Source organism: Vombatus ursinus, unplaced genomic scaffold (assembly GCF_900497805.2).
Source record: "Vombatus ursinus unplaced genomic scaffold, bare-nosed wombat genome assembly UNPS02014460.1, whole genome shotgun sequence".
NCBI lineage: Eukaryota > Metazoa > Chordata > Mammalia > Diprotodontia > Vombatidae > Vombatus > Vombatus ursinus.
This window is the reverse complement of record NW_020954238.1, coordinates 573,965-596,967: the sequence shown is the minus strand read 5'-3', so window position 1 is coordinate 596,967 and position 23,003 is coordinate 573,965. Positions and strand designations below refer to the sequence as shown.

Below are 23,003 nucleotides of genomic sequence, written 5' to 3'. Positions count from 1 at the left end.
GACTGAAATGTAGGCAAGAGAGCTTCACAATTTTGTGTAAAATGTTATAAAAACATTTTGCTTTTTACATCACATCTAGTTCCCAAGAATCTCTCATCACATTTTTGCCTTTCTTTACAAGAGAGAAACTAGTTAAAGAAACCAACCAATAAATTAATGACATCTGACAGATTAGAAAGCATTTGAAACTCACAGCTCCCCATTCTTCTGCCAAGAAGAAAGTGGTGTGTTCAACCTTGCTCACTTTGTGTTCCCTAGTCTCTTACTCTTATCTTCTTTGACATTTGTCATTTGATCTTAGAGTACACCATATTTTCTTACATTAACATGACAGTCATTCTCCTGTTTTGTTTTTGTTATAATAAAAAATTGCTATGGATATTCTCATCTCTGTTACCTTCATTTCTATAATTAATTTGTTTGAAGTATGTGCCCATTAATGTCTCTCAGAAGGAAAAGTTACACACAATCTAGTGATTTTTCTTGAAAATTCTGAATTGATTTCCAAAAGGTAGGTTAGATTTTTAGTCCCACTAAAGGATTGGTAAAGGTTTCTATCTACCCTCCACCTTTTCCAACATGACTTTTGTTATCTTTTGTCAACCTTAACTGATTTCACGTTCCATCTATAATCCATATGGTTATATGGGAAAGTCATTTGACTCTCGGTATTCTAGGAAGTGGGGAGTAGGGTGTGTTCAGGGAAGACTAGTGCCTCTAATGTCAGGATTGCTGAGCCCTTTCCAGGGCTGCTTTCCATCTTTGGCATACACCTGATGGACCAACTCACCTGCGGCTCCAAGAAGCTGTGCATGGTAGCAAAATAGCCACATCCTGGCAAACCATTTCAGCAGCTTGGCTAAACCATGTTGACAGTAACCGAGGGATCTCAAATTAGTTGGTGAGTTAGGAAGGTGCCTACTCCAAGAATGTGGAGACTTCCCTTGGTGGAATGAGTGGTTGAGAACGATTTATTCAAGCGGCCATGAAGGCAGCTGAAGAAGGCACTGTAGAACACTTAGAGCTTGCCTAGACATCAAAGACACCAAGGTAATCCACTGCACCTTCAGCCTTCATCAGTCATCTTGATTCTGTCCTGCCAGTGGACTGTGATAACTCTGGAGGAGAGAGTGAGGCTGATAACTTTGTGCAACTCTGCCTCACTTAAATCCAGTTTATGCATGAATCAAAAGGCATTACACATACCATTTTATCATTTTAGCTGTATCAAAGTGCTGTGGAAAAAGGCAAATGATGAATCAGTAGTTATGGGTATATTGAGAGCTGCAGTTGCAACCCTGCACACAGGTGACCGAGGTCATAGGGTTGTCTTCTCACTGAAAGCAGCGATGAGATTCAGTGTCTGAACAACCTTTTAAGGATCCTACTTCTCACCTCCTGGTGTGAGAAAGGGGCTAGAAAATGTTCCCTAAACTTGTCTACTTACCCAACCCTAGTCTGATTACTATGGCAGGTGGGGATCCCACCCTGTGGTCAAAACAAAAAATGTACAAAAATATCTGCAAAAATGATTCCAATGACCACCTGTACATAGAATGTGTGCACACTTCTAGACAACACAAAGTCCAGCAGACCTGAATGACAAACAGCTCTTGCTGCACAAGAACTCAACAGGAATCACATCCAAATAGCAGCCCTGAGTGACACAGGGCTAACAAATGAAAGCCAGTTTACTGAAGTTGGAGCTGGATATACGTTTTTCTGGAGTGGCCACAGTGAAGGGAAGCAATGTGAAGTTGGTGTAGGTTTTGCAATCAAATCCAATATAGGAAACAAACTTGTATGCCTACCAAAAGGAGTGAATGACAGACTCATGACAATGTGATTGCCATTTGTAGGAAAATGCCATTTCACCATCATCAATGCCTATGCTCCCATGATGATGAACCCTGAGGAGCTGAATGAAAGTTTTTATGAAGACCTGGAGACGCTTATCATCAGTGTGCCAAAAGAGGGCAAGTTTATAATTCTGGGTGACTTGAATGCTAGAGTAGGTTCAGAGTGTCATACTTGGCAGGGAATCCTAGGAAGGAATGGAGTTGGAAACAGCACAGCAATGGTCACTTACTACTGTGCATCTCATGTCAATCTCATCACCAACACTGTTTTCCAATTGCCTAGATGCAATAAAAATTCATGGATGCACTCTAAGCAAACATTGGCCTTTAATTGACTATGTGATTGTAAGAAGACACACACAGAATGTAAGAGTGACAAAGGCAATGTGTGTTGCAGAATACTATACTGATCATAGACTTATCCTCTACAAACTAAACATTCACATTCAACAAAAGTAGAGGCTCCAAGGCAAAATGGCTACCAGAAGCATTAACGTCAACAAATTAGAGCACTTCTCTGAGTGGGTACAGGTTGTTTCTAAGTTAGAGGGAAAATTGAGTCAACACACAGTGGACAACAGTGAAGAAAAAAAAGGAGTGGGTAATTTTCAGAGGTTTGGTCTACACCACTGCATTTGCACATCTGGGTCAGAACATTCACAAACATCAAGACTGGTTTGACAAAAATGGTCGGGAAATTCAGAAGCTACTAAATGAAAAACTAGAACTTCATAGGGTTTACCAGCAGGATAGTTCATTTGTCTTTAAGAAGGCAACATTTAGTTCCATCAAAAGTAAGGCACAAGTGAAACTTATAGAGATACAGGATTATTGGCTCATAGCAGGTGAATTCAGTTTTATGCTGATAGTAACGATCCAAAAAAGTTTTAGGATGTCGAGAAGGCTATTTATGGGTCAAAGGCTTATGGTGCATCTCAACTACTCAGTGCTGATGGAGCCACATTGATTAGTGATAAGGACATGATCCTAGAGAGATGGGCTGAACACTTCTGTAATGGTCTCAACAGACCATCTTCAATCAATACTGAAGCCATTGACCATTTACCTCAAATTGAAGTCAATCTCTCTCTCTAGCTGATGTTCCAACTGAAGAAGAGGTTTTGAATGTCATTAGTGTCCTTTTGTGTGGCAAAACACCTGGTACTGATTTTATTCCAGTGGAGATTTACAAGGTGGGAGGGTCTATTGCTCATACAAAAGGTGATTGAAATTTTCAGGGTAATATGACAAGAGGAGATTGTCTCCCAGGAGTTCAAGGATGTCTCCATTGTCCAGCTCTATAAAGGTAAAGGAAATAGATTATCCTGTGACAATCACAAGGGGGATCTCTCTCTTAGTCATTGCTGGCAAGATTCTTGCCAGAGCCCTCCTTAATAGACTTATTCTTCTTCTGGAAGATGGTCATCTATATGAGAGCCAGTATGGCTTCAGAAAGGGCCAAGGAACAGTTGATATGGTGTTTGCTGCCTGACAACTCAAAGAGAAATGTCAGGAGCAGAACAGAAGTCTGTACAAAATATATGAAGACCTGACCAAGGCCTTTGACAACATCAGTCAAAGGGGCTTATGGAGAATTAGGTCAAAATTTGGTTGCCCAGAAAAGTTCATTATAATTGTACATCAATTTCATGATGGTATGTTTACCCAGGTTGTGGATAATGGATAATGCTCTCACACTTTCTCAGTCACCAGTTTAGTGAAACAAGGCTGTACACTAGCTCCCATGTTTTGTAGCATGATTTTTCAGCCATGTTATCAGACTCCTTCAATGAGGATGGACATGGCATCAAGGTCAGCTATTGCACTGATGGTAAAGTCCTCAACTTGAAAAAAGCTACAATCCAAGACTAAAGTGGACTGGGTGTTGGTACATGATTTTTTTGTTTGCCAATGATTGTGCACTCAATGCAGTCTCGAATGCTGAGATTCAGTAAAGTATGGATCAATTCTCTGGTGCTTGTGCTACTTTTGGCCTAACAATTAACACCAAACAAACACATATGTTGGACTTCCATGAGTCAAAACAGTGGAGTAAGCAGTAAATTGCTATAGCTCTCCCATATTTATCTCCAACAACCATAAAATAGTGCTCCAGAACAAATCGTGGAACAATGGAGCCAGCAGAAAGATGTGGTGGAAAAATCTTTTAGCCCAGGAGATTTGCAATATTGTCAAGAAAGGTCCATCTCACTCAGATAAAATGGGAATGCAAGCCAGGCCAAGAAGCATCCTGGAAAGCCATAAGCAAGTCCTACGTAGGCAAGTCAGTGGGAGATCCTGAGCCCCAGTGTGATAGAGAAAGCAAACACCAACACTATGACCTCCCACTTGCCTTAGCCTACTCTGAGACTAGCAGACTCCCACTCCAAGAACCACCACATTCTTCAGCACAGCCCAGGACAAACAGGTACCCTCTAAAAGTCAGACCTCCATGTACTTCATGATAACCCTGGAGAAATGCAGAAAAATCCCACCAGGCCTCAGAATACACCAGACACCACCACTAGGACCCCAGATCAGCACCAACTGAGCTACCAGACCCGTACATCCTCCAGCAGTGCCAGCCACTCCCTCAACACGACAGCAGACATGAGGGTCCCTCATGTGCCTCAAGGCAACATCAGCGCAGCACCAGATAAACAGCCAGGGTCTGCAGTCCCTGGAACAAGAAGATTGAGACAGAGTCCATTCCACCCTGAGAGAACAGATTAAATTTAGAAGAAAGTAAAAAAGCCAAAAAAAATGAACAAAAAAAATTTAAAAAGAATCTGACCATAGAAACTTCTTATGATGACAGGGAAGACCAGGACACAAACTCAGAAGAGGACAATAATGTCAAAATTTCATGGGAAAAACCTCAAAGAAAAACAGGAAGTTATCTCAAGCCCAGAAATAAATGATAGAAGAGCTCAAAAAAGACCTTAAAAATCATATAGGAGAGGTAGAAGATAAACAGGGAAAAGAAATGAGAGGAATGTGAGAGAATGATGGAAAAAGAGTCAAGCTTGGAAAACTCTTTAAAAAGTAGAATTGCCCAAATGGAAAAGGAGATACAAAAATACACTCACAAAAACAACACCTTAAAGATTACAATCTTCCAAATGGAAAAGTCCAACATTTAATTGAGGAAACCAATGCCTTGAAACTAAGAATTGGGCAAGTGGAAGCTAATGCATCTTTGAGACAAGAAGCAAACAAACAAAATGAAAAGAAAGAAAACAATGGAAGAAAATGCAAAATACCTCATAGGAAAAACAACTGAACAGGAAAATAAATCCAGGAGAGGCAATATCAGAATAATTTGACTATTGGAAAGCCACAGTAAAAAGGAGGCCATGGACAGCATCTTTCAAGAAATTAGCAAGGAAAACTGTCCTAATGCTCTGGAACCAGAGGGCAAAATAGGCATCAAAAGAATCCACCAATCACCTCAGGAAAGAGACCCCAAAATAAAAACTCCAAGAAACATTATACCCAAATTCCAGAACTATCAGGTCAAGCAAAAAATACTAAGAGAGATTAGAAAAAAAAAACAATTTAAATATTGGGAGTCACAATCAGGATTACACAGGGTTTGGCAGCTGCAACATTAAAGGATCGAAGGTCATGGAATGTGATGTTGATATGATATTCCATAATGCAAAAGAGCTAGGAATATAATAAAGAATCACTTACCCAGAAAAATCAAGCATAATATTAAGGGGGAAAATGGTCATTCAACAAAATAGAAGGATTTCAAGTTTTCATAAGTAGAAGATCAGAACTAAACAAAAAAAAAATTACCTCCAATATCAAGATACAAGAGAAGCCTGAAATGGCAAAAAGGGGAAAAAACATGGGGATTCAAAAGAGCTAAACTATTTACATCCCTGCACAGCAAAATAATACTTGTAATTCTCAAAAATTATGTCACTAATAGGACAGTTAAAAAAGAATATATGTAGACAGAGGGCATGGATATAAGGTAAATTTGATGGAATGATATAAAAATTTAAGGGATGAGAAAGAGGAGTACAATGGGAGCAGAAGGAAGAGAGAGGTTGAATCGGGTAAATTATTTGAAATGAAGAGACGTGAAAGACCTATTGCAGTGGAGGGGAAGATGGGGGTGTGAGTGATGAGCATTGCTTGAACCTTACTCTCATCAGTATTAGCTCAAAGTGAATATAGAAATCTATCTTACCTGACAGGGAAATAGGAGGGGAAGAGATCAAATAAGGAGGGTTGGGGACTGACAGAAGGGAAGATAGATCAAAGGAGGTGGTAGACATAAGCAAAACACTGGTGAGGAGGCAAAGGGTGAAAGGAGAGAGAGGACAAACAGGACAAAGAATAAGATGGAGGCAAATACACAGGTAATACTCATAATTGTGAATGTTAATGGGATGAACTCTCTCATAAAATGGAAGTGAGTAGCAGAGTGGATCAAAATCTAGAATCCTACGATATGTTAGGAATAGTCTACTTATCAGTTCTCTGAGGAAAGGAAGAACTCATAACCAAACAAGAGATAGAGAGCATTACAAAAGGTAAAATAGATGATTTCGATTCTATTAAATTTAAAAGCTTTTGTCCAAACAAAACCAGTGCAACTCAGATTAGAAGGAAAGCAGAAAGTTGGGAAACAATCTTTACATCAAGTGTCTCTGATTAAGGTCTCATTTCTCAAACATATACAGAACTGAATCAGACTCATAAGGATTCAAGCTATTCCCTTCTTTTTGCTTTACTTTTTTTATAGTTCCCCCCACACATACTTTTCATCTGTTTCTTCTTTCACATCATGACTAATATGGAAGTATTTTAACATGATTGCACATATATAAGCTATACTAAATTGCTTACTATTTTGGGAAGAGGGAAAATGAGGGAGGCAGAAAATTTTGGAATTGAAAATTTCATTAAAATGAATGTTAAAAATTGTCTTTACCTTTAATTGGAAAAATGCTATTTTTAAAAAAGGGCATGTGGTAGAGAATCATATGATTAGCAGTGGAAGGGAGAACTTCCTTACACTGGAGTTCCTTTAACCAATGAAATCAGAGGCCCCTTCCTAATCTCTGTCTTTGTCATGAACAACACATTGTGGTGACCTCATTACTGGATATCTGTGAAACCTGGACAATCTACCAGCTCCACACTAGGAAACTGAGTTGCTTCCCTTTGAGTTGTCTTAGGAAGATTCTGAAGATCACCTGGCAGGATTACATACCAGACATCAAGGTCCTTTCTCAACTTAAACTGCCAAACATTCAAATTTTGCTACAAAAAACTCAACTCTAATGGGCTGTCCACATTGTTCAAATGTGTGTGTGTGTTGGGTCATATGATACCTGATATGTGTTTTATATAATTTTTCACATAGCTATTTATTGGTGGCATGAAGTTACATCTCATATCCTATAACTTCAAATAACTAGTTAATTAATAAAGTATATCAATAATACGATGTTCTTTTCTGGATTGTTATTTGTCTTTTGTCATGGGTTGATATCTTGACTAGCACATGAATCAGATTTAAGTGAGACAAAGTTGCACAAGGTTGTCAATCTCACTTTCTCTTCCAGAGTCAGAAGCCAAGTGGCAAGATAAAAGTCAGGATGACTGGAGATGGCCTGAGATACAGTGGATGACCTTGGCATCTTCTTTGGTGTTTGACCAAGGTGATTTTATTGAACTATAGGCAATGTGCATGCTTCTTGGAGCCACAGCTGAAAGTTGGGTGGCAGGTAGACACCAAAGGTAGGTGAACAGCCCTGAAAAGGGCTCAGCAATCTCTCACAGCACTGATACTAGTCCTCCCTTAATACCCCATATTATACTTATGGATGAGTTGAAATAAATCCAGAGGATAATAAACAGAAAGACAAGAAATTTTAATCCCAAGTCATATGAAGATGAGCTGTTTAGCTTACTAAAGAGATACTTCAGAGTGGACATGATCACAGGCTTCAAATATTGGAAGGTTTTCGTGTATAAGAGTGATTAGTTCACTTTTACGTGTTTTAAAGACATCTAAAGCCTTAGTGACAACTTAGAGGCACCTGAGATGAAATATATTGCTTTAGATATTCCTTCAGTCTCTCAAATTGGGTGATTACTTGACTAATACATTGTGCGGCTGGCTTTTTACATCAGTGTTGTCAAACTCAATTTGAGATGAGTGCCACTAAACTATAAATAAGGATGCCTGTGGGTTTCACAGGTTTTTAGAAAACCACATATTAACATTATCTATGTTCTTTCACATTTGCATTTGTTTCATTAAATATTTCCTAATTGGATTTTAATCTGATTCAGTTGGCACTCAGGGATGTTTTTGACAATATTGTGGCCTGTAATGCACATGTTTTACACCTCTGCTTTATATCATATGTTTGTATTGATTCCCTAAAGATTTTTAATGTATAACTTTTATCCATTGTTCAGTCTATTACTTTTCATCTTAGTCTAGCTCGGGGGTAGGGAATCTGCAGCCTTAAGGCTACATGTGACCTTCTACGTCCTTGGATGTGGTCCTTTGATTGAGTCCAAATTTTATAAAACAAATCATTTTATTAAAGGAAGTCATTCTGTGAAATTTGGATTCAGTCAAAGGTCCACAATTGAGGACCCAGAGGACCACATGTGGCCTTGAGGCTGCAGTTTCCTCACCCCTGGTCTAGCTGCATTGACTTCATTTATGTTGAAAAAGACTAGTTAAATAAATCTTCACCTTACCATACTTAATGTAAATGTTAAGACCTTTTGATACCTTAATTAAATTAGAGATTTCATTTAAAAACACTCTCAATCATAAATTTGAGTTTAAATCATTCAATGAAGTCTGGTCATTAGAGTAAAGGTAAAAAGTCTTCAGAACTGGAATGACAGTGCAGTACAATGGTAGTCAGATCTCCTGACTACCTGTTCACATCTGTTTACATGTGACAATCTGTTCCCATTCTAAGATGTGTACAAAATATCAAACTTTAGCATACCCAAGTTTAGAATCAGGTTATTCCAAAAGTTGATATTCCAGGAAAAGACTTAAGGAAGAACTAAATGTTGGGGGCGGGGTGCGGTGTAAGGGAAGAGATCTCCTTAATTTTGGACTTGGCCTGGGTCTCCTCCCTTCTTCCCTTTTGACTGAGGGAAAACTGTGTTTTCCAAAGAGTCTGGAGGATTTTGGACTTCTCCTGTTTCCATGTGTATACAAATGTTTTCCCCTGAGCAACTAATGATAGTATCAGTACTGAACAGTCACAGATAGACCAGATGAAAATGCATGCATTCATGAGAATCACAGCAAAGAAGTTACAGTATGCCTAAGAACACCTCAAGGAACCTAGACAGGGGACAAAAAGGACTTCTGAAAATCTGGAGCTGGATGTTACCCACATGCCCCATGTCCACTTCAGCAGATCTTCATCTTGGACTTACATTTACCTCTGGGAGATCAAAAGACATCTTGCACATTAAGTGTCCCTCCTTCAGAAAACTTGTGGGATGATGTAGACAAGAATCTTGCAAGATCATCTGGCTGTGATGGGCTATAATGTGTATTGTTTTAAGAAATTTTTAAATTAGTGATATCACAGATTTATTTGAATATTTGAACTTAATCTCAGCTTAGAAGGATATGTCACTTTGGGCATAGAAAACAATCTCCTTTGCTTTTAAAAATCTTCAGCTATTTCCTTGTATTTCTTATTAATAAGTAGTCCTAAGTTAGGGCAATTAGATGGCACAGTGCAAAGTGCACAGAGCACCAGGCCTGGAGCAAGGATGACTCATCTTCTTGAGTTCCAATCCAGCCTCAGACACTTGCTAGCTATGTGACCTTGAGTAAATCACTTAATCCTATTAATCATTTTCCACATCTGTAAAATGAGCTGGAGAAGAAAAGGACAAACGATTTCAGTATCTTTGATAAGAGAATGCCAAAACAGGTCATGAAGAGTTGAACCCCATTGAAATGATGAAACAGCATACAGTCCTAAAATATTCATCATGATTACCTTCATGTGAAATTGACTTTCATTTACCTGTCCACAATATTTGTCATTTTATATTATAATTCTTAAGTTTGAACACGGTATTTTATTCTAAATTTTACTTGGGATTTCCTTTTTCAGTGCCTTATATAGTCTCTTGTTTCTATTTGCATCCATCTTTCCAAATACTTATGGCAATTTTCCAGTATGTTTTTTTTCTGAAATATTAAATTCTTTTATTTCATTATTTTTCCCTTGGAAGATAAATAAACCATAGACAACCTTTCTATGTTATCTAGACAAATTAAGCTTCCTTGAATGGTTGTAACTGGGGGCACTTTGCCCTCATCACCTTCTTTATTCACACCCTCACCTGGTCCAGGGATACTGACAACCCATCCTGGATGGCCAGGAATGATTAAGAAAGTGTTCCACTGCATAGACAAAATTCTCTCTTGCCTTTGACCTTGCATCACCCCCAGCTTTCAATCACTGAAAACCTACCTGGGATGGCCATATTGTAGGAAGAAGACTTGTGACCACCCAGATTATCTTTACTGTTTGCCTTTGCTGGGTCATCACAAGTCATCTTGATTTTTGTCTTGCCACAAGACTTCCATGACTCTGGAGGAGAGAATAAAGCTGATGACTTTGCACAGCTCTGCCTCACTTAAATCCAATTCATGTGCAAGTCAAGACATCACCTTCATGATGACATTAGCTCTCCTGGAGATCAAAAGGATGAAGGACAAACAAAAACAACAGCTTGCCTTCATGACTACTCCCTTTTTCTCACCTTAGGAAACCTAAATTTCATTCGGGCTGAAACTATTCACATGGGTACAACTAGGTGGTACGATGAATGGAGTTCTGGGCCTAGAGTCAAGAACATTCCTTTTCCTGAGTTCAAATCTGGCTTCAGATGCTAGCTCTGTGACCTTGGGAAAGTCATTTACCCTACTTGCCTCAGTTTCTCTATCTGTAAAAATCACTTGAAAAAGGAAATGGCAAACCACTCCAGTGTCTTTACCTAGAAAACCCTAAAAGGAGGCACAAAATTCAGATACAACTGAAAAGCAGCTAACCAACAACAATAAAAAAATTGTTCACATACTTTGAATAGGAAAAGACTCACCAATTCTATATCCTTAAGTGACATATATAACCACCAGAAGTAATGATTTACTACCATGCAATTGTACCCTCTAGATTTTCAAAAATGTCATTTGATCTAGTGATGTAACCTAAAGATGGTCTTGCTATCTACTCCACTGAACATTTAGGACTTCTGAGCTTCCCATCTCCCTATAGCTAAACTTTCTTTTATGTTTTATTCTCTCTACTTAGAGTATAAGATCCTCAAGGGTATGAACTGTTTCCCTTTTTCTATTTGTATTCCCAGGATTTGGATCACTATTTGACTTATTGTGAGTGCTTAAGAAATTATTTTCATTCATTCAGTCACTCCTTCTAACATCTTATTCCTTTTGATTTCATTTGCATAATTTTTCTTCTCTATTTTCTTCCTATATTCCAAATCATTCATTCAGTTTTTCAAAGAACCTACTAATATTTCTACAAAATATTCCATTGTTTACCTTTTTATTTTTTCTCTGAATCCACTACTTACTATTTTAATACCTACTTGTTTATTTTTAAAATGTTTAATTATTTTGTTGCTCATTTGACCATGTGGTTGTTCTTCCACTTGTTATTTCACATCTAGTCTTGAATGGTAGGCGGGAGCCGCACTGTGAAAGACATTAATTTCTACACATTGTAGTCTGTATTTAATCTCAGAGGCAACAGGGAGTTATTAGGGCTTTATGTTTAGGAGATGGATATGGTTGGGCATATTCCTTATACATATATAATAATTGGACAACTATGCAAATAATAGAGTATGGACCATGGAGGAGAGAATCCCTGAGTCCTAAAAACAAATTAGGAGAAAATTGAAATAACCCAGAAGCTGTGGGGAGAGTGTGAGCTCAGTAAATGGCCACATGAATGGAGAGGTTAAAAGAATGATTCCTTATACAAAGAAGAATACGGAGGGTATATCCAACAGTGGATCTCTATTCCATGAAGCTTGCTTTTCAAAAAAAGCCTAATAAATCCAGCACACTACTTAAAATGACATCCCACTGACCTTCTGAGATGCCCCTAGAACCCTTGGGTGGAGAAGAATTCTGCCTTCCTCTAAGGTACCAGAACTGTCTGTGTGAATTTGAATTGGAAAAAGAACCCTCTGAATCATATGTGGTATATATTCCTTATTTGTATTTCATGAGCAGTGCTGCCAAAGTCCACCTAAGGGCTAAGGGCATTATATTATCTTGAATTCTTGAATATGCCTCAAAATGCTAAAAAAAAAAAAATGCCATTGATATCGTCAACATCAAAGTCAATTCTAGAAGTTTTTACTCCTTTAGACCAGTGGTTTATTTGTATCCATCAACATAAAAATACCAACCAATAAACCCACAAAATCACAAACAAAAATATCTATCTTAATGGGATTTTTCATTTGTAGATGAATTAGGTTCAACCACATTGGGAAAGAATTACAGTTTATGCTTTACTCCTTTAAAAAAGTGTTCTCTTCATTGCTGTTCTTGCAGCCTCTTTTATCTGCTTATTCCGTAGACTGTATATAATGGGGTTCAGAAAGGGAGGTATTATGGAATAGAATATTGAAAGGATTATATCTTTAAGAGACCCAGAATCTGAAGGTGGTTGTAGGTAGACATAACAACCTGAAATAAGGAAGAAAGAAACCACAATGATGTGAGGGCAACAAGTAGAGAAGGCTTTTCTTTGGTCTTCTTTCACTGGAAATCTGAGCACAGTGGAAAATATGCTAATGTAGGATGCAGCGATGAAGGCAAAGCAGCCAACCCCAATCACCCCAATCATCCTTGCCAAGTAAGGAGGGGCCAGGTTGTGAAGAGTTTTAAATGGAAAATAAGAGACTTCATAATTGATCATGAATGTAATTGGGAACAATTGCTGTTTATTTAATAGGGGATTGAAATGATTCGTTTATGAAAATCACTGTGGTAGCTGAATGGGAGATGATGAACCAGATAGGAAGCCCAAGAGGGGGGAAAGTGTGAAATAGCATTTTGGTAGATGAGTGATGAGATACATAGAAGAAATGTTGTAAAGTTAGAAATAATATTTGACAAAAGGTTGTATAAGTGAAGTGAGTAAGTGAAGAGTTGAGACATTAATGGGCATAAACTTCAAACAAATCAATTACAGAAATGAAGGTAACACACAGATGAGAATATTCATAGCAAAGTTTTTATTATAACAAAAAATGTCATATTAATGTAAGAAAATATGTTGTACTCTAAGATCAAATGACAAATATCAAAGAAGATGGGAGTAAGAGACCAGGGAACACAAAGTGAACAAGGTCAAACACACCACTTTCCTCTTGGTAGAAGGATGGGGAGCTGTGGATTTCAAATGCTTTCTAATCTGTCTGATGTCATTACTTTATTGGTAGGTTTCCTTCACTAGTTTCTATCTTGTTAAGAAAGGCAAAAATGTGATGAGACATTCTTGGGAACTAGATGTGATGTAAAAAGCAAAATATTTTTAAAAACATTTTACACAAAATTTGTGAAGCTCTCTTCCCTACATGTCAGTCAAAGCCATAACCATAACCACAGGATATCTGTATCAAATGAGCTAACAAGCCAAATGCTCTTCAGGACACTTGGATCTCTCCTTTTCTGCCTTTTCAAGAATGCATGAAGGATGCTTATTTGATTCTTTTGAGAGAACCTGAGAGATAATGAATCCTACAGTCGTAATACATGCTCACACACAAGCACATTAATTAATGTTTCTTGAATTCCATCCTAGGGCCCTTGAGAGGACTTCACTTGGCACTTTGTCTTTTGCTACCCAGAGACAATTACCTCAGTGCAATGATCTCTTCCTCTCTGTATTTGGCTGAAGAGCAGAGACAGTGTCCCCAAGGAAATGCGAGGAAGGTGTAGCAAAGGTGAAATTGGCCTATGGGGCAATCCTATCAAACGTGCTGATCAAATTCATCTTCAAGGGGCAGAGCCAAGATGGCAGAGGGAAAACAGTGACCTGCTTGAGCTCTCCCCCAGACTCCTCCAAATACCTATAAAAATGGCTTTAAATAAATTCTAAAGCAGCAGAACCCAGGAAAAAAAAGAGTAAAACAAATTTCCAGCCAAAGACAGCCTGGATGATTGATAGGAAAGGTAGGTTGCTCCGGGCTGGGAGAGGAGTGCAGTTTGGTGTGGGCACCCAGACCGCGGTGACCCTGGAGCAGGCCTCAGAGGACTGAATCATGGGCAGCTGTGGTGGTTTCCTGACTTCTCAACCCAGGAATGCCAAAGACAACTTAGAAGGTCATTGGGAAAAGTCTGTGACTGTGGTGAGAGAAGAAGCTAGATCTCAGCCACCCTGAGGGCAGTGGCTGCCTCCTGAACTTTTGGCCCACAGACTGAGGGGGAATAGAGTGGCTGATCAAAGGGGGATTTCAAGGATCTCTTTGCCAGGGCTGAGGCAGGAATCTCTTGCTTTGCCCGTGATAGCATCTGGATTACAGTTCTGAGGGGTGGTCTTGGGGCGACGAGGAGCGCTGTAGTAGTAGAGCTTGTTGGCGGTAGAGAGGAAACACCTCGCCTCTTGCTTTTCATGATTTTCTTGCATCACTCTCATTTCTCTTCCCAGTTTTTCCTCTACTTCTCTTACTTGCTTCTCAAACTCCCTTTTGAGCTTTTCCAAAGCCTGAGACTGATTCATATGTTTCTTAGAGGCTTTGGATGTAGGAGCTTTGACTTTGTTTTCTTTTTCTGGTTGTATGTTTTGATCTTCTTTTTCACCAAAGTAAGACAATATAATCTGACTCTTTTTGCGCTGCTTGCTCATGATCCCAACCAATTACTTGAGTTTTAAGCTCTTTGTTAAGGTAAGAGTCTGCTTCCAACATGGGGAATGTACTATACCAAGCTTTGGGGGTTTGTACAGCTGTTTTTCGAGTTACTTCTAGGGACCTGAAAATTTTCAGTTCTTCCAAGGTGCTATGATAAGGGGTGAGGTGTTTCCTCTCCACCACCACAACAAGCCCTCACTCCAGCACTCCTCCTCACCCCAGGACCACCCCTCAGAACTGTGACCCAGATCTAATCATGGGCAAAGCCAGATATTCCTGCCTCAGCACTAGCAATGAGATCTTCGCAATCCCCCTCTGATCAGCCACTCTATTCCCCCTCAGTCTGTGGGCTAGAACTTCAGGAGGCAGCCGCTGCCCTCGGGGTGGCTGAGACCTAGCTCCTTCTCTCTCCACAGTCACAGACTTTTCCCAATGACCTTCTAAGTTGTTTTTGGCATTCCTGGGTTGAGAAGTCAGGAAACCACCACAGCTGCCTACGATTCAGTCCTCTGAGGCCTGCTCCAGGGTCACTGTGGCCTATGGGCCCACGCTGCACTGCACTGTACTCCTCTCTTCGCCAGGCACGATATACCTTTTACGATCAACCATCCAGGCTGTCTTTGGCTGGAAATTTGTTCCATTCTGTCTTTTTTGTGGGTTCTACTGCTTTAGAATTTATTTAAAGCCATTTTTATAGGTATTTGGAGGAGTCTGGGGGAGAGCTCAAGCAAGTCACTGCTTTCCCTCTGCCATCTTGGCTCTGCATCCTGTCCATGTTTTTAACAGATGGAATTTCCAGGTGCAGAAATGTCCTTGGCCACTGAAGGTCTTCATCTCTCATATACTCTGAGAGAGGTTTTCTTGAGAGTTTTCCTGACTTGCCACAAGTCACAAGCCAATACATGACAGATGCCACGTCTTATAGCTCAATGATAAAAATGGAATAAAGTCTTCTAATTTTTGCCTGCAGTGTGTCCTTAATAATATCTTATTGATAGATTGTTTCATTTCTCTTTGACTTTCTAGATTACTCACTGGAGTCTGAAAATGTTTAACTTTACCACCACTGTGACTGAATTTCTCCTTATGGAGATTTCTGACACTTGTTAGCTACAGATACTATATTCTTTGCTTTTCTATCATTTACTCAGCAGGCTTGATGGGCAATCACCTCATTGTTATCATTACCACCATTGACAAGAGACTCCACACTCTCATGTACTTTTCATTAGTAATTTGTCCATTGTGGATGCCTGCTTTATGTCAGTATCTGTTCCGCTGGCTGTTCCATTAACTCCCTGCTGAATGACAGAGCTATCTCAGTTACTGGATGTGCAGCTCAGATACTCCTACTGATTTTCATGGCATATGTTGAGTTTACTCTGCTCACTGTCATGACCAATGATCGTTATGTTGCCATATGCCACCCACCTCTCTATCCAGTGATCATGAGTCCCCTTGTCTGCATGCAGATGACTTTAACATGCTTGTTCACTGGCCTTCTGTATGCAGGTTTCCATACTGGTTACACATTTCAATTATCTTTCTGCCAATTCAATGCGATCCACCAGTTCTTCTGTGGCATTCCCTCTCTCCTCAAATTCTCTTGCTCAGAGACATTCAGCAATACATTATCCTTACTTGGCTCTGCTCTAGTGATTGGAGTTGGCTGCTTTGCCTTCATCACTGCATCCTACATTAGCATATTTTCCACTGTGCTCAGATTTCCAGTGAAAGAAGACCAAAGGAAAGGCTTCTCTACTTGTGTCCCTCACATCGTTGTGGTTTCTTTATTCCTTATTTCATCCTCTTATGTGCACCTACAACCACTTTCAGATTCTGGGGCCATTAAAGATATAATCCTTTCAATATTCTCTTTTATAATACCTCCTTTTCTGAACCCCATTACATACAGTCTAAGGAATTAGCACATAAAAGAGGCTGCAAGAATAGTAATGAAGAGATTGCTTTTCTTAAGGAATAAAACATAAAGTATAATTCTTTCTCAATGTTGTTGAACTTAATTCATGTCTAAAAGAAAAATTTCATCTATGTATAAGTTTATGCATACATATATACATACATGTATATATATGTATACGCACACATATATGTTCTTTTTTTGGTTTATGGGTTCCTATTTGTATTGAGATGGTTTCAGATGAATCACTGGTCAAAATGAACAAAAAGTTCCTAGAATTGACCTTTATATTTTCAGTATTAATAGTATTTTTATCATTTTTATCATTTATTTAAGAATTCAAAATAACATTTTCCTTATCTCTTAGGGGGCCTTTGGCAGCACTGATTATGACATATAAATAAGGAATACATAACACAAATGGTTCATAGGGTACTTTTCCCAACTCAAATTCAAACAGACAGCTCTTATCCTTTAGAGATAGACAGAGTTCATCTCAAGCTATGGGTTCTGGGGGTACCCCTGGAGGTTAATAGCATATGTCTTTCCTTTTTTTAAATAACATGAATTTTTGGTATATGATTGTGATGGAATACTACTGTGCTAGATGAAATGATAAACTCAGGATTCTGCTTCCGGGACACAAGATAGTGGAAGAAGAAGGTAGTTGCTCTCACCCTCCCCTATGAATCTCTGAAATCCCAGAAAATATCACACTATGAAAATCCCTGGAACAGCTGAACTAGAAGAAAAATGAGGAGCTGCATTGCAGTAGACCTAGTAGTTTGAGGGATTAACAGGAAATTTACCCTTGGGGAAGAGGAGGAGTATGGAACCAGAGGCATCCCAGCAAGCTAGCAGAAAGCTGCACTTAGGCACACAAGGAGGAGATCCTGAAACTCAGGAGGTGGAGCAAGCAAACACCAACACCTGGAACTCAGAGTGACTTAGTGAGGGTGGGGGAACTAGTGGAAACCAGCTCACAAAACCACCAGGTGCCCTGACATTCTACAGCAAATAGGTCTCCCACTGCCTCAGAAAAAATAAGGGAAGCAGCACTACAAAGGGCCCCAGGCGGATAAATACCTACAACATCCCTCTAAAAGGAGTAGAAGAAATGTGAAAGAAAGGAAAATCAGGCAACCTAGAGTTACCCTAGAATTCCAACCTTGCTCATTCCAGCCCAATACTATGTAAGCTGCCAGAATCCTACAGCCCCCAATTGCCAACATCAGAGGCCCCAACACACAAAGCCAGTGACCAAGATCTAGGCTCCCAACACAAGAAACTTGGGACAGTGCCCTCTGCTCCCCAGCAGGAGAGCTCAACCTCTTTAATGGCCAAGAAAAAATCAAACACGATGATCAAAAAAGAAACGTACCATAGGTTCATATTATGAGAACAGTGAAGATCAAGGCAGAAATTCTGAAAAGGACAACATTGTGAACAGACTCATATCTGGAAACTCGAAAGGGAATATGAACTGGTCTGAAGTCCAAAAAGCCTTCTTAGAAGAGCTCAAGAAGGATTTTAAATAGCAAATGAGGCAGGTAGAAGAGTCCTTAAAAAGCACAATTTGCCCACTTGAAAAAAAGTACACTGAAGAAAACAAATCCCTAAAAAATACAATTAGCCAAATGAGGAAGGAGGTAGAAAATCTAATAGAAGACAACAATTTGTTAAAAATTAGAATCAGGTAAATGGAAGCTAATGACTCTATGAGAGAGCAAGAATCAGTGAAACAGAAATAACAAAAAATGAAGAAAAAATAGATGAAAACATAAAATGCCTCATTGATAAAACAACTGACCTGGAGAATTGATCCAGGAGAGAGAATTTAAAAATTATTGTTCTACCTGATAATCATGATAAAAAAAAGAGCCCGAACAGTATTTTTTCAGGAAATCATCAAAGAAAACTGCCCTGATATTTTAGAACCAGAGAGCAAAATAGAAATTGAAAGAATCCACCAATCACTTCCTGAAAGAAATCCCCAAAGGAAAACTCCTAGGAATATTGTAGCCAAATTCCAGATTTCCCAGGTAAAGGAGAAAATATTGCAGGCAGCCAGAAAGTAACAATTCAAGTATTGTGGAAACACAATCAGGATAACACAAGATTTAGCAACTTCTACATTAAGGGACTGGACGGCATGGAATATGATATTCTGGAGGGTAAAGGACATAGGATTACAGCCAACAATCACCTACCCAGCAAAACTAAGTATAATCCTTCAGGGTAAAAAAATGGTCATTCAGTGAAATAGAGGACCTTCAGGCATTCTTGAGGAAAAGACCAGAGCTGAATAGAAAATTTGATTTTCAAATACAAGACTCAAGTGAAACATGGAAGAGGTAAACAGAAAAGAGAAATCATGAGAGACTTATTAAAGTTGAACTGTTTACATAACTGCATGGAAAGATGATATTTGTAACTCATGAGTCCTTTGTCAGTATTAGAGTAGTGGGAGAGAAAATTATATGTATGTATGTATAGATAGACAGATAGATAGATAGATAGATAGATAGATAGATAGATAGATAGATGGCACATGGTGTGTTGAAGATGAAGGGGTGATATATGGAAAATAAAATTAGAGGGTGAGAGAGGATTATACTGGGAGAAGGAGAAAGGGAGAGGTAGAAGGGTAAATTATCTCACATGAAACACACAAGAAAAGGCTTGTACAGTGGAGGGGAAATAGGGGACGGTGAGAGGGAATGAGTGAATCTTATTCGCATCAGATTTGGCGTAAGGAAGGAATAACATACACAATAGATTATGAAAATCTATTCTACCCTACAGGAAAATAAGGGGAAAGGGGACAAAAGACCAGGGGGTTGATAGAGGGGAAGGCAGATTGGGGGAGTGGATAATCAGAAGCAAACACTTCTGAGGAGTGACAGGGTCAAAAGAGAGAATAGAATGAATGGGGGGGGTAGGATAGGATGAAGGAAAATATGCTTAGTTTTTCACAACATGATTACTATGGAAGTGTTTTGCATGACTCCACATCTATAACCTATATCGAGATGCTTGCCTTTGCAATGAGGGTGGATGGGGAGGGAGGAAGGGAGAAAATTTGTAACCCAAAGTTTTAAAAACTCATGTTAAAAATAATAAAAAAAAAGATAGACACACACACACAAAGAAGTAAATGCAGAGTCCAGGATGAGGATGTACTGATGTACCCATGGGGCATGTGGAAAACATCCAGCTCCAGGTTCTCAGGAGTCCTTTTGTCCCTTGTATAGGCTGCTTGAGATGTTCCCTTTAGGCATAGTCTAACTTCTTTGTTGGGCTTCCTGTGAATGCATGAATCTTCATCTGGTCTATCTGTAACTGTCCAACACAGGAGCTACCATCATCTGATATGGAAAAAAGAAAAACATTAGGATACCCATGGGAATATGGGAAATCCAGAATTCTCCACACCCTTCAGAAAACACAAGGCTTTACTCCAGTCAATAAGGAGGACAGGAGACCTAGGCCAAGTCCAAAACCAAGGAATCTCTTAATCCCCCCCTCCCAACTGATAGTTCTTCCTCATAATTTTCACTGAAATACCACACTAATTTTTGGAATGCATCTAATATTAAACTTTGATATTCTCAGGTTTAGTATTTTGTACATAATCTTTAGGATGTGAACAAATTTTCTTAGAACACCTGACTATAATTCTTGTGCAATGTCTTTTTCAGTTCCAAAGAATTTTCACCTTTAGTCTAACGACCAGTTCTGACTGAATAATTTAAACTCAAAATTATGATTAAGGTTTTCAAAACTTGAAATTATAATTTAATTAAGGTATCAAAGGGTCTTAACATTAAGTGAAGTGACATTTGATTTATTTACCAATTCTTTGCCTAAACACAAATAATGTTAATGCAGCTAAACTGAGAAAATCAGTAAAGGATTGGATAATGCATAAAAGCTGAAAAATAAAAATCTATAGGGAATCAACACAAATATATGATATAAAGCAGAAGTGTAAAACATGTGGGCTACAAGCTAAAATACGGTTAACAGCATTCCTGAGTGCCAACCTAATCAGATCAAAATGTAATTGGGAAATAGTTACCAAAACAATAAAAAAGTAAAAGAACATAGCTAATGGTGATACATGGTTTTTAATTAATTTATTTTTAATTTTCAACAATCATGTCCATAAGCTTTTGAATTTTAAATTTTTACCCCCTCCCTGTCTGCCTCCCTCCTTAAGATGGTGTGCAATCTGATATAGGCTTTACATATGCATTCCTATTAAACATATTTTCATATAAGGCATGTTGTAAAGAAGAATTAGAACCAATAGAGAAACTCCAAGAAAGAAGAAACAAAACAAAACAGAAGAAAAGAAAAAACAGCAATTGGTATGCTTCAGTCTGCATTCAAACTCCATAGTTCTTTCTCTGGATGTGAACGGCATTTTTCTTCATCAGATTTTTGGAGATGTCATAGATCCTTGCATTACTGAGAAGAGCTTATTCTATCAAAGTTAGTCATTACGATTCTCTTAACCCCTCCTCCCAACTGTTAGTTTTTCCTCATAGCTTTTACTGAAATGCCACATTAACTTTTGGAATACATCGAATTCCAAGCTTTGATACTCTCAGGTCTAATATTTTGTATATAATCATTAGGACATGAGCAAATTTTCTTAGAACACCTATCATTCTTGTGCAATGTCTCTCCAGTTCCAAGGACTTTTCACCTTTAGTCCAATGACCAGGTTTGACTGAGTAATTTAAACTCAATATTATGATTGTGACTTTTGAAAGTTGAAATTATAATTTAATTAGGTATGAAATAGTCTTAATAGCAACATTAAGTGTGGTGAGGTGACATCTGATTTATTTAACAATTCTTTCCTTAAACATAAATAAAGTTAATGCAGCTAATGGATTGAACAATGGATAAAAGCTGAAAGATAAAAATCTGCAAGGAATCAATACAAATATATCATATAGAGCAGAAGTGTAAAACCTGTCAGCTATAGTCCATAATATGGTCAACAACATTCCTGAGTGCCAACCTAATCAGATTAAAATGTAATTATGAAATATTCAGCAAAACAAATAAAAAGTAAAAGAACATAGATAATGTTAATATGTGTTTTTTATTAATTTATTTTTAGTTTTCAACAATCATTTCCATAAGCTTTTGAACGTTAAATTTTCTCCCCCTCCCTCTGTACCTTCCTCCCCAAGATGGGATGTAATCTGGTATAGTCCCTACATAAACATTCCTATTAAACATACTTTCACTTTTGTCCTGTTGTAAAGAAGAATTAGAACCAATAGAGGAACCACAAGAAAAAAGAAACAAAACAAAACAGAAGAAAAGAGTAAGAGCAAATAATATGCTTCAATCTGTATTCAAACTCCATAGTTCTTTCTGTGGATGGGGATAGCATTTTCCATCATGAGGCATTTGGAGATGTCTTAGATCCTTGTATTGCTGAGAAGGGTTAAGTCCATCAATATTAGTCATTGCACAAAGTGGTTGTTACTATGTACAATGTTCTCCTGGTTCTGCTCACTTCATTCAGCATCAGTCCATCCAAGTATTTTCAGGTTTTTCTGAAGTCTACCTGCTCATCATTTCTTATAGCACAATAGTATTCCATTGCATTCAAATACGACAACTTGTTCAGTCATTCCCCACAATTTCAGTTCTCTGCCACCACAAAAACAGCTGCTATAAGTACTTTTGTACATGTGGGTCCTTTTCCCATTTTTATGATCTGTTTGAGATACAGACCTAGTAGTGGTATTGCTGGGCAATATGTGGTTTTCTAAGTCAGTGCAACAAAAAGGCATCTTTATTTGCAGTTTAGTCGTACCCATTTCAATTTCAGTTTGACACCACTGATGCAAAAAGCCAGTCCCACAATATGTTAGTCAAATAATCATCCAATTTGAGAGATTGAAGGAGTATCTAAAGCCATATATTTCAACCCAGGTTCCCAGGCTACGTTGTCCTTAAGGTGTTAGGCTTCTTTAAAACTCCTAAAAGTGGACTAGACTAATCACTTTTCTACATGAAAGCCTTACAATATTTGAAACCAACTAGCATGTCTTCTCTTAGTTTTCTCTTTACAAGGCTAAACAACTCATCTTTGTATGTCTTGGGATTAACATTTCTTGTCACTCTGCTTATTATCTCCTGGATTTATTGCAACTTGTCCATGAGTGTAGCATGAGATGTTAAGAGAGAACTAGCAATACTGGTATGAGTTTGCGGAGCCCTTTTCAGGGCTGCTCGTCTACCTTTGGTGTCTACCCGACACCCAACTT

At 38.5% G+C, this 23,003-nt stretch overlaps 1 pseudogene; it reads left to right on the top strand.

Moving 5' to 3' along the window:
• Positions 1–15,815: 15,815 nt before the first annotated feature.
• On the top strand, positions 15,816–16,774 carry LOC114042463 (annotated as a pseudogene).
• The last annotated feature ends 6,229 nt before the right edge of the window (positions 16,775–23,003 follow it).